This window comes from Pimephales promelas, chromosome 11, assembly GCF_988280905.1.
Source record: "Pimephales promelas chromosome 11, fPimPro1.hap1.1, whole genome shotgun sequence".
NCBI classification, from domain to species: domain Eukaryota; kingdom Metazoa; phylum Chordata; class Actinopteri; order Cypriniformes; family Leuciscidae; genus Pimephales; species Pimephales promelas.
The window spans coordinates 12717876-12728644 of record NC_142779.1 but is presented as its reverse complement, the minus strand read 5'-3'; the positions used below and the strand labels follow the sequence as shown (position 1 = coordinate 12728644).

At 38.7% G+C, this 10769-nt stretch overlaps 1 long non-coding RNA gene across 1 annotated transcript; it reads right to left on the bottom strand.

Annotated features, from left to right (window-relative positions):
* Window positions 1–456: 456 nt before the first annotated feature.
* Window positions 457–1441, bottom strand: LOC120480006 (uncharacterized). The gene is made up of 2 exons (XR_016145643.1): window positions 1038–1441; window positions 457–907 (listed from the first exon to the last, which is right to left on the bottom strand). It is a non-coding gene; the product is annotated as an uncharacterized LOC120480006 (long non-coding RNA).
* Window positions 1442–10769: the final 9328 nt, after the last annotated feature.

Here is a 10769-nt window from a genome sequence, read left to right as displayed (position 1 = left end):
TGGAATCCACAGGAAGCTTATGCAGCGACTGTCTTGCACAACCAGGCACTGCACAATATTCTGTATTGCTCGGTAGCGATCCAGTTTGTCATCACGAGGTAAGCATGTACATGTATGATACTTAGCTATGCGTGTAATGCACGAATCGGTGGGCGGGGCAAAACCTGCCGTGGTGAAGCAGGCGATGATCATCTTCTGTGGGGGTGGTGTTTTATCCTCTTTGTCGTCATAGTTCCCCACTTTTAAAAACGAGTCGTTTTCAGAGGCTGTGTTAAATAAAAGCTTTTATTGGACTAACAAGGACGTTTTCAGTTCTGAAACTTACAGGATATTCTTATAATATGATGACCTGTTCGATGTCAAAAGCTCAAGGAAAATTTGATTTCTCAGTTCATCACCCCTTTAATTAAAATGTCCAAAAAATACAAATAAAAGTAACCATCACAAACAAATGCATATCAACAACACATGAAACAAAGCTTTATTCAAACTACAAGCATGTATTTACAGGCGCTGAACACCACATCCTACTGCAAGCGCTTCACAATCTGAGGCAATAAGGTCAGATGGAGCGATAGAGGTTCTCGTAAGGGCAGGTGGAGAGATGGAGGGACTCATAAGGGCAGAGGGAGAGATGAAGGGTCTCATCCATGGGACCACTTCCAGGACTCAGCTCTGGGCTCCTCATCTTCAGTGCTCACACCAGTCTGCAGACATTTAAGATCCTACAAAAATGCACAAACATTACACAAAAGCAGTCGTTTTAACAGCACAATGTCATTTGATTTATGTATTTAAAATAACCTTACTTTATATTTGAATAAATTCCCTAAAACCTTTTTTTCCCAAACAAATACTGCCACCATCTTTCCTTGCAGGTCCTGCTCCACCACAAAAGCTCTGCACTCTGCAGCAAATGCACAGAAATCAGGAATCAGAAAAGTGTTGTAATTGCTCCATTTGAAATTACAATCATTCAAATAAACTACAACTTAAGATTTAATAGATGTTGTTATCCATTTCTGTAGTCCACTCACTCAAATCCTTTGATGACATGATTCAGCATCATGAGCCTCTCTCCACTGGATAAACCAGGCCGTTCTCATCCTTCAACGTCATATAGAACGCTATTATGCAAAAACGGTGCTGTACTACGCACATGGCACACTTTATCGTTAATATAACACGCGAACCCAAGACGTTATAAATCCTTTAGTGTGAATATGACACGCACACCCTACCTCATACCTAAACTTAGCCCTCACAGCGCGTGTTATATTAACGATAACGGGTGCCATGAGCGTAGTATAGTGTTCTCCTGTCCCTGTAACATACAGACAAGATTCACATTACGAGCTCAACACTGCATTTACATGCTGAGATTTTTGTGTTAACTCACTTTTAATCCAACTTAAATGTTCCTCAATATATCAACACTAAAAGGGACAAATTAAATATATGTCATGTTTAGTTACTTTATAGATTTGTTTATTTGCCTTATTTTCAGCACATTTGTCTAATGTTAACAGTGTTGACAACAGTGATTTATCCTACATAATGGCACAGCACACATAACCTTACACTCAGATGAATTTTTCATGTTGTGATGTGCTCATCTCCAATACTTATACAATATTTTCCTTCCTGATGTAAAAGACATATTAAATAAAGGTGTACTGTTATGTAAATCCACTTTAGAAACGTAGCGTTACATGTACTTACTGGAGCTCCCTTATTAACTAGCTATACATAATAATACATGTGTTTACAGCAAAATCACAACTATACAATATTGTCTAACTCCTTTATACCTTCAACAGTTAAAACGTTTACTCTATAGTAGTTTAACACATACGAGTTAAACACAAGGAACCGTGTTTACTCACATTTGAAAACCTCTGCGCCGCCCAAAAATATCAGAGTGCGAAAAAATAAATTTTTTTGGGTGCGAAAAAATAAGTTTCTCCAATCTTCTTGAAACTTTGGATTCTGAGAGAGGGCCATGGGACTTAGACCTGAGTGCAAAATTGGAGGCTCTAGACCTTTCCAGAGCTGAGATATTGAGACATTTATAAATTCATAAATGCTACGTGGGATCTCAATATCTCAACTCTGGAACAGTCTAGAGCCTCCATTTTTGCACTCAGGTCTAGATCCCATGGCCCTCTATCAGAATCCAGAGTTTCAAGAAGATCAGAGAAATTCAAAATAGAGCCTCTAGACCCTTCCAGAGCTGAGATATTGAGATATAATGCCATAAATGCTACGTGGGAACTCAACATCTCAGCTCTGGAAGGGTCTACTGTAGAGCCTCCATTTTTGCACTCAGGTCTAAATCCCATGGCCCTCTATCATAATCCAGAGTTTCAAGAAGATCAGAAAAAGTCAAAATTTCGACCCCGAAAAAAAAAACGACAGTGGTACCCCTTTCATTTGTATTTTTTCGGGCGAAAAATTAAGTTTCTCCAATCTTCTAAAAACTCTGGTCTAAGTCTCATGGCCCTCTATCAGAATCCAGAGTTTTGAGAAGATTGGAGAAACTTAATTTTTCGCCCGAAAAAAAAAAACGAAAGGGGTACCACTGTCGTTTTTTTTTTCGGGTCGAATTTTTGAGTTTCGATATCTCAGCTCTGGAAGGGTCTAGAGCCTCCATTTTTGCACTCAGGTCTAAGTCTCATGGCCCTCTATCAGAATCCAGAGTTTTGAGAAGATTGGAGAAACGTAATTTTTCACCCGAAAAAAAAAAACGAAAGGGGTACCACTGTCGTTTTTTTTTTCGGGTCGAATTTTTGAGTTTCGATATCTCAGCTCTGGAAGGGTCTAGAGCCTCCATTTTTGCACTCAGGTCTAAGTCTCATGGCCCTCTATCAGAATCCAGAGTTTTGAGAAGATTGGAGAAACGTAATTTTTCGCCCGAAAAAAAAAAACGAAAGGGGTACCACTGTCGTTTTTTTTTTCGGGTCGAATTTTTGAGTTTCGATATCTCAGGTCTGGAAGGGTCTAGAGCCTCCATTTTTGCACTCAGGTCTAAGTCTCATGGCCCTCTATCAGAATCCAGAGTTTTGAGAAGATTGGAGAAACGTAATTTTTCGCCCGAAAAAAAAAAAACGAAAGGGGTACCACTGTCGTTTTTTTTTTCGGGTCGAATTTTTGAGTTTCAATATCTCAGCTCTGGAAGGGTCTAGAGCCTCCATTTTTGCACTCAGGTCTAAGTCTCATGGCCCTCTATCAGAATCCAGAGTTTTGAGAAGATTGGAGAAACGTATTTTTTCGCCCGAAAAAAAAAAAAACGAAAGGGGTACCACTGTCGTTTTTTTTTCGGGTCGAATTTTTGAGTTTCGATATCTCAGCTCTGGAAGGGTCTAGAGCCTCAATTTTTGCACTCAGGTCTAAGTCTCATGGCCCTCTATCAGAATCCAGAGTTTTGAGAAGATTGGAGAAACATAATTTTTCACCCGAAAAAAAAAAAAACGAAAGGGGTACCACTGTCGTTTTTTTTTTCAGGTCGAATTTTTGAGTTTCGATATCTCAGCTCTGGAAGGGTCTAGAGCCTCCATTTTTGCACTCAGGTCTAAGTCTCATGGCCCGTTATCAGAATCCAGAGTTTTGAGAAGATTGGAGAAACGTAATTTTTCGCCCGAAAAAAAAAAACGAAAGGGGTAACACTGTCGTTTTTTTTTTCGGGTCGAATTTTTGAGTTTCAATATCTCAGCTCTGGAAGGGTCTAGAGCCTCCATTTTTGCACTCAGGTCTAAGTCTCATGGCCCTCTATCAGAATCCAGAGTTTTGAGAAGATTGGAGAAACTTATTTTTTCGCACGGAAAAAAAAAACGAAAGGGGTACCACTGTCGTTTTTTTTTTCGGGTCGAATTTTTGAGTTTCGATATCTCAGCTCTGGAAGGGTCTAGAGCCTCCATTTTTGCACTCAGGTCTAAGTCTCATGGCCCTCTATCAGAATCCAGAGTTTTGAGAAGATTGGAGAAACGTAATTTTTCGCTCGAAAAAAAAAACGAAAGGGGTACCACTGTCGTTTTTTTTTCGGGTCGAATTTTTGAATTTCGATATCTCAGCTCTAGAAGGGTCTAGAGCCTCCATTTTTGCACTCAGGTCAAAGTCTTGTGGCCCTCTATAAGAATCCAGAGTTTTGAAAAGATTGGAGAAACTTAAGTTTTCGCCCAAAAACGAAAAAAAAAACCGAAAGGGGTAACACTGTCGTTTTTTTTTTCGGGTCGAAATTTTGAATTTCGATATCTCAGCTCTAGAAGGGTCTAGAGCCTCCATTTTTGCACTCAGGTCAAAGTCTTGTGGCCCTCTATAAGAATCCAGAGTTTTGAAAAGATTGGAGAAACTTAATTTTTCGCCCAAAAACGAAAAAAAACGAAAGGGGTAACACTGTCGTTTTTTTTTTCGGTCGAAATTTTGAATTTTGATATCTCAGCTCTGGAAGGGTCTAGAGCCTCCATTTTTGCACTCAGGTCAAAGTCTCACAGCCCTCTATCATAATCCAGAGTTTTGAGAAGATTGGAGAAACTTAATTTTTCGCCCGAAAACGAAAAAAAACGAAAGGGGTAACACTGTCGTTTTTTTTTTCGGGTCAAAATTTTGAATTTCGATATCTCAGCTCTGGAAGGGTCTAGAGCCTCCATTTTTGCACTCAGGTCAAAGTCTCGTGGCCCTCTATAAGAATCCAGAGTTTTGAAAAGATTGGAGAAACTTAATTTTTCGCCCGAAAATGAAAAAAAACAAAAGGGGTAACACTGTCGTTTTTTTTTTCGGGTCGAAATTTTGAAATTCGATATCTCAGCTCTGGAAGGGTCTTGAGCCTCCATTTTTGCACTCAGGTCAAAGTCTCACAGCCCTCTATCATAATCCAGAGTTTTGAGAAGATTGTAGAAACTTAATTTTTCGCCCAAAAATGAAAAAAAACAAAAGGGGTAACACTGTCGTTTTTTTTTCGGGTCGAAATTTTGAAATTCGATATCTCAGCTCTGGAAGGGTCTAGAGCCTCCATTTTTGCACTCAGGTCAAAGTCTCACAGCCCTCTATCATAATCCAGAGTTTTGAGAAGATTGGAGAAACTTAATTTTTCGCCCAAAAATGGAAAAAAACAAAAGGGGTAACACTGTCGTTTTTTTTCGGGTCGAAATTTTGAAATTCGATATCTCAGCTCTGGAAGGGTCTAGAGCCTCCATTTTTGAACTCAGGTCAAAGTCTCACAGCCCTCTATCATAATCCAGAGTTTTGAGAAGATTGGAGAAACTTAATTTTTCGCCCGAAAACGAAAAAAAACGAAAGGGGTAACACTGTCGTTTTTTTTTACGGGTCAAAATTTTGAATTTCGATATCTCAGCTCTGGAAGGGTCTAGAGCCTCCATTTTTGCACTCAGGTCAAAGTCTCGTGGCCCTCTATAAGAATCCAGAGTTTTGAAAAGATTGGAGAAACTTAATTTTTCGCCCGAAAATGAAAAAAAACAAAAGGGGTAACACTGTCGTTTTTTTTTTTCGGGTCGAAATGTTGAAATTCGATATCTCAGCTCTGGAAGGGTCTAGAGCCTCCATTTTTGCACTCAGGTCAAAGTCTCACAGCCCTCTATCATAATCCAGAGTTTTGAGAAGATTGGAGAAACTTAATTTTTCGCCCAAAAATGAAAAAAAACAAAAGGGGTAACACTGTCGTTTTTTTTTCGGGTCGAAATTTTGAAATTCGATATCTCAGCTCTGGAAGGGTCTAGAGCCTCCATTTTTGCACTCAGGTCAAAGTCTCACAGCCCTCTATCATAATCCAGAGTTTTGAGAAGATTGGAGAAACTTAATTTTTCGCCCAAAAACGGAAAAAAACAAAAGGGGTAACACTGTCGTTTTTTTTTTCGGGTCGAAATTTTGAAATTCGATATCTCAGCTCTGGAAGGGTCTAGAGCCTCCATTTTTGAACTCAGGTCAAAGTCTCACAGCCCTCTATCATAATCCAGAGTTTTGAGAAGATTGGAGAAACTTATTTTTTTGCCCAAAACTAAAAAAAACAAAAGGGGTAACACTGTCGTTTTTTTTTCGGGTCGAAATTTTGAAATTCGATATCTCAGCTCTGGAAGGGTCTAGAGCCTCCATTTTTGCACTCAAGTCAAAGTCTCACAGCCCTCTATCATAATCCAGAGTTTTGAGAAGATTGGAGAAACTTAATTTTTCGCCCAAAAATGAAAAAAAAAACAAAAGGGGTAACACTGTCGGTTTTTTTTTCGTGTCGATATTTTGAAATTCGATATCTCAGCTCTGGAAGGGTCTAGAGCCTCCATTTTTGAACTCAGGTCAAAGTCTCACAGCCCTCTATCATAATCCAGAGTTTTGAGAAGATTGGAGAAACTTAATTTTTCGCCCGAAAATGAAAAAAAAACAAAAGGGGTAACACTGTCCTTTTTTTTTTTGGGTCGAAATTTTGAATTTTGATATCTCAGCTCTGGAAGGGTCTAGAGCCTCCATTTTTGCACTCAGGTCAAAGTCTCACAGCCCTCTATCATAATCCAGAGTTTTGAGAAGATTGGAGAAACTTAATTTATCGCCCAAAAACGAAAAAACAAAACAAAAGGGGTAACACTGTCGTTTTTTTTTCGGGTCGAAATTTTGAAATTCGATATCTCAGCTCTGGAAGGGTCTAGAGCCTCCATTTTTGCACTCAGGTCAAAGTCTCACAGCCCTCTATCATAATCCAGAGTTTTGAGAAGATTGGAGAAACTTATTTTTTCGCCCAAAAACTAAAAAAAACGAAAGGGGTAACACTGTTGTTTTTTTTTTCGGGTCGAAATTTTGAAATTCGATATCTCAGCTCTGGAAGGGTCTAGAGCCTCCATTTTTGCACTCAGGTCAAAGTCTCACAGCCCTCTATCATAATCCAGAGTTTTGAGATGATTGGAGAAGCTTAATTTTTCGCCCAAAAATGAAAAAAAACAAAAGGGGTAACACTGTCGTTTTTTTTTCGGGTCGAAATTTTTAAATTCGATATCTCAGCTCTGGAAGGGTCTAGAGCCTCCATTTTTGCACTCAGGTCAAAGTCTCACAGCCCTCTATCATAATCCAGAGTTTTGAGAAGATTGGAGAAACTTATTTTTTCGCCCAAAAACGAAAAAAAACAAAAGGGGTAACACTGTCGTTTTTTTTTCGGGTCGAAATTTTGAAATTCGATATCTCAGCTCTGGAAGGGTCTAGAGCCTCCATTTTTGCACTCAGGTCAAAGTCTCACACCCCTCTATCATAATCCAGAGTTTTGAGAAGATTGGAGAAACTTAATTTTTCGTCCGAAAATGAAAAAAAAACAAAAGGGGTAACACTGTCGTTTTTTTTTTCGGGTCGAAATTTTGAAATTCGATATCTCAGCTCTGGAAGGGTCTAGAGCCTCCATTTTTGCACTCAGGTCAATCTCTCACAGCCCTCTATCATAATCCAGAGTTTTGAGAAGATTGGAGAAACTTAATTTTTCGCCCAAAAATGAAAAAAAACAAAAGGGGTAACACTGTCGTTTTTTTTTTTCGGGTCGAAATTTTGAAATTCGATATCTCAGCTCTGGAAGGGTCTAGAGCCTCCATTTTTGCACTCAGGTCAAAGTCTCACAGCCCTCTATCATAATCCAGAGTTTTGAGAAGATTGGAGAAACTTAATTTTTCGCCCAAAAATGAAAAAAAACAAAAGGGGTAACACTGTCGTTTTTTTTTCGGGTCGAAATTTTGAAATTCGATATCTCAGCTCTGGAAGGGTCTAGAGCCTCCATTTTTGCACTCAGGTCAAAGTCTCACACCCCTCTATCATAATCCAGAGTTTTGAGAAGATTGGAGAAACTTAATTTTTCGTCCGAAAATGAAAAAAAAACAAAAGGGGTAACACTGTCGTTTTTTTTTTCGGGTCGAAATTTTGAAATTCGATATCTCAGCTCTGGAAGGGTCTAGAGCCTCCATTTTTGCACTCAGGTCAATCTCTCACAGCCCTCTATCATAATCCAGAGTTTTGAGAAGATTGGAGAAACTTAATTTTTCGCCCAAAAATGAAAAAAAACAAAAGGGGTAACACTGTCGTTTTTTTTTTCGGGTCGAAATTTTGAAATTCGATATCTCAGCTCTGGAAGGGTCTAGAGCCTCCATTTTTGCACTCAGGTCAAAGTCTCACAGCCCTCTATCATAATCCAGAGTTTTGAGAAGATTGGAGAAACTTAATTTTTCGCCCAAAAATGAAAAAAAACAAAAGGGGTAACACTGTCGTTTTTTTTTCGGGTCGAAATTTTGAAATTCGATATCTCAGCTCTGGAAGGGTCTAGAGCCTCCATTTTTGCACTCAGGTCAAAGTCTCACAGCCCTCTATCATAATCCAGAGTTTTGAGAAGATTGGAGAAACTTAATTTTTCGCCCAAAAATGAAAAAAAACAAAAGGGGTAACACTGTCGTTTTTTTTTCGGTTCGAAATTTTGAAATTCGATATCTCAGCTCTGGAAGGGTCTAGAGCCTCCATTTTTGCACTCAGGTCAAAGTCTCACAGCCCTCTATCATAATCCAGAGTTTTGAGAAGATTGGAGAAACTTTTTTTTCGCCCAAAAACGAAAAAAAACAAAAGGGGTAACACTGTCGTTTTTTTTTCAGGTCGAAATTTTGAAATTCGATATCTCAGCTCTGGAAGGGTCTAGAGCCTCCATTTTTGCACTCAGGTCAATCTCTCACAGCCCTCTATCATAATCCAGAGTTTTGAGAAGATTGGAGAAACTTAATTTTTCGCCCGAAAATGAAAAAAAACAAAAGGGGTAACACTGTCGTTTTTTTTTTCGGGTCGAAATTTTAAAATTCGATATCTCAGCTCTGGAAGGGTCTAGAGCCTCCATTTTTGCACTCAGGTCAAAGTCTCACAGCCCTCTATCATAATCCAGAGTTTTGAGAAGATTGGAGAAACTTAATTTTTCGCCCAAAAATGAAAAAAAACAAAAGGGGTAACACTGTCGTTTTTTTTTTCGGGTCGAAATTTTGAAATTCGATATCTCAGCTCTGGAAGGGTCTAGAGCCTCCATTTTTGCACTCAGGTCAAAGTCTCACAGCCCTCTATCATAATCCAGAGTTTTGAGAAGATTGGAGAAACTTAATTTTTCGCCCAAAAATGAAAAAAAACAAAAGGGGTAACACTGTCGTTTTTTTTTCGGGTCGAAATTTTTAAATTCGATATCTCAGCTCTGGAAGGGTCTAGAGCCTCCATTTTTGAACTCAGGTCAAAGTCTCACAGCCCTCTATCATAATCCAGAGTTTTGAGAAGATTGGAGAAAATAATTTTTTTGCCCAAAAACTAAAAAAAACAAAAGGGGTAACACTGTCGTTTTTTTTTTCGGGTCGAAATTTTGAAATTCGATATCTCAGCTCTGGAAGGGTCTAGAGCCTCCATTTTTGCACTCAGGTCAAAGTCTCACAGCCCTCTATCATAATCCAGAGTTTTGAGAAGATTGGAGAAACTTAATTTTTCGCCCAAAAATGAAAAAAAACAAAAGGGGTAACACTGTCGTTTTTTTTTCGGTTCGAAATTTTGAAATTCGATATCTCAGCTCTGGAAGGGTCTAGAGCCTCCATTTTTGCACTCAGGTCAAAGTCTCACAGCCCTCTATCATAATCCAGAGTTTTGAGAAGATTGGAGAAACTTTTTTTTCGCCCAAAAACGAAAAAAAACAAAAGGGGTAACACTGTCGTTTTTTTTTCAGGTCGAAATTTTGAAATTCGATATCTCAGCTCTGGAAGGGTCTAGAGCCTCCATTTTTGCACTCAGGTCAAAGTCTCACAGCCCTCTATCATAATCCAGAGTTTTGAGAAGATTGGAGAAACTTATTTTTTTGCCCAAAAACTAAAAAAAACGAAAGGGGTAACACTGTCGTTTTTTTTTCGGGTCGAAATTTTTAAATTCGATATCTCAGCTCTGGAAGGGTCTAGAGCCTCCATTTTTGAACTCAGGTCAAAGTCTCATAGCCCTCTATTATAATCCAGAGTTTTGAGAAGATTGGAGAAACTTATTTTTTTGCCCAAAAACTAAAAAAAACAAAAGGGGTAACACTGTCGTTTTTTTTTTCGGGTCGAAATTTTGAAATTCGATATCTCAGCTCTGGAAGGGTCTAGAGCCTCCATTTTTGCACTCAGGTCAAAGTCTCACAGCCCTCTATCATAATCCAGAGTTTTGAGAAGATTGGAGAAACTTAATTTTTCGCCCAAAAATAAAAAAAACAAAAGGGGTAACACTGTCGTTTTTTTTTCGGGTCGAAATTTTGAAATTCGATATCTCAGCTCTGGAAGGGTCTAGAGCCTCCATTTTTGAACTCAGGTCAAAGTCTCACAGCCCTCTATCATAATCCAGAGTTTTGAGAAGATTGGAGAAACTTAATTTTTCGCCCAAAAATGAAAAAAAAAACAAAAGGGGTAACACTGTCGTTTTTTTTTCGGGTCGAAATTTTTAAATTCGATATCTCAGCTCTGGAAGGGTCTAGAGCCTCCATTTTTGAACTCAGGTCAAAGTCTCATAGCCCTCTATTATAATCCAGAGTTTTGAGAAGATTGGAGAAACTTATTTTTTTGCCCAAAAACTAAAAAAACAAAAGGGGTAACACTGTCGTTTTTTTTTCGGGTCGAAATTTTGAAATTCGATATCTCAGCTCTGGAAGGGTCTAGAGCCTCCATTTTTGCACTCAGGTCAAAGTCTCACAGCCCTCTATCATAATCCAGAGTTTTGAGAAGATTGGAGGAGCTTAATTTTTCGCCCAAAAATGAAAAAAA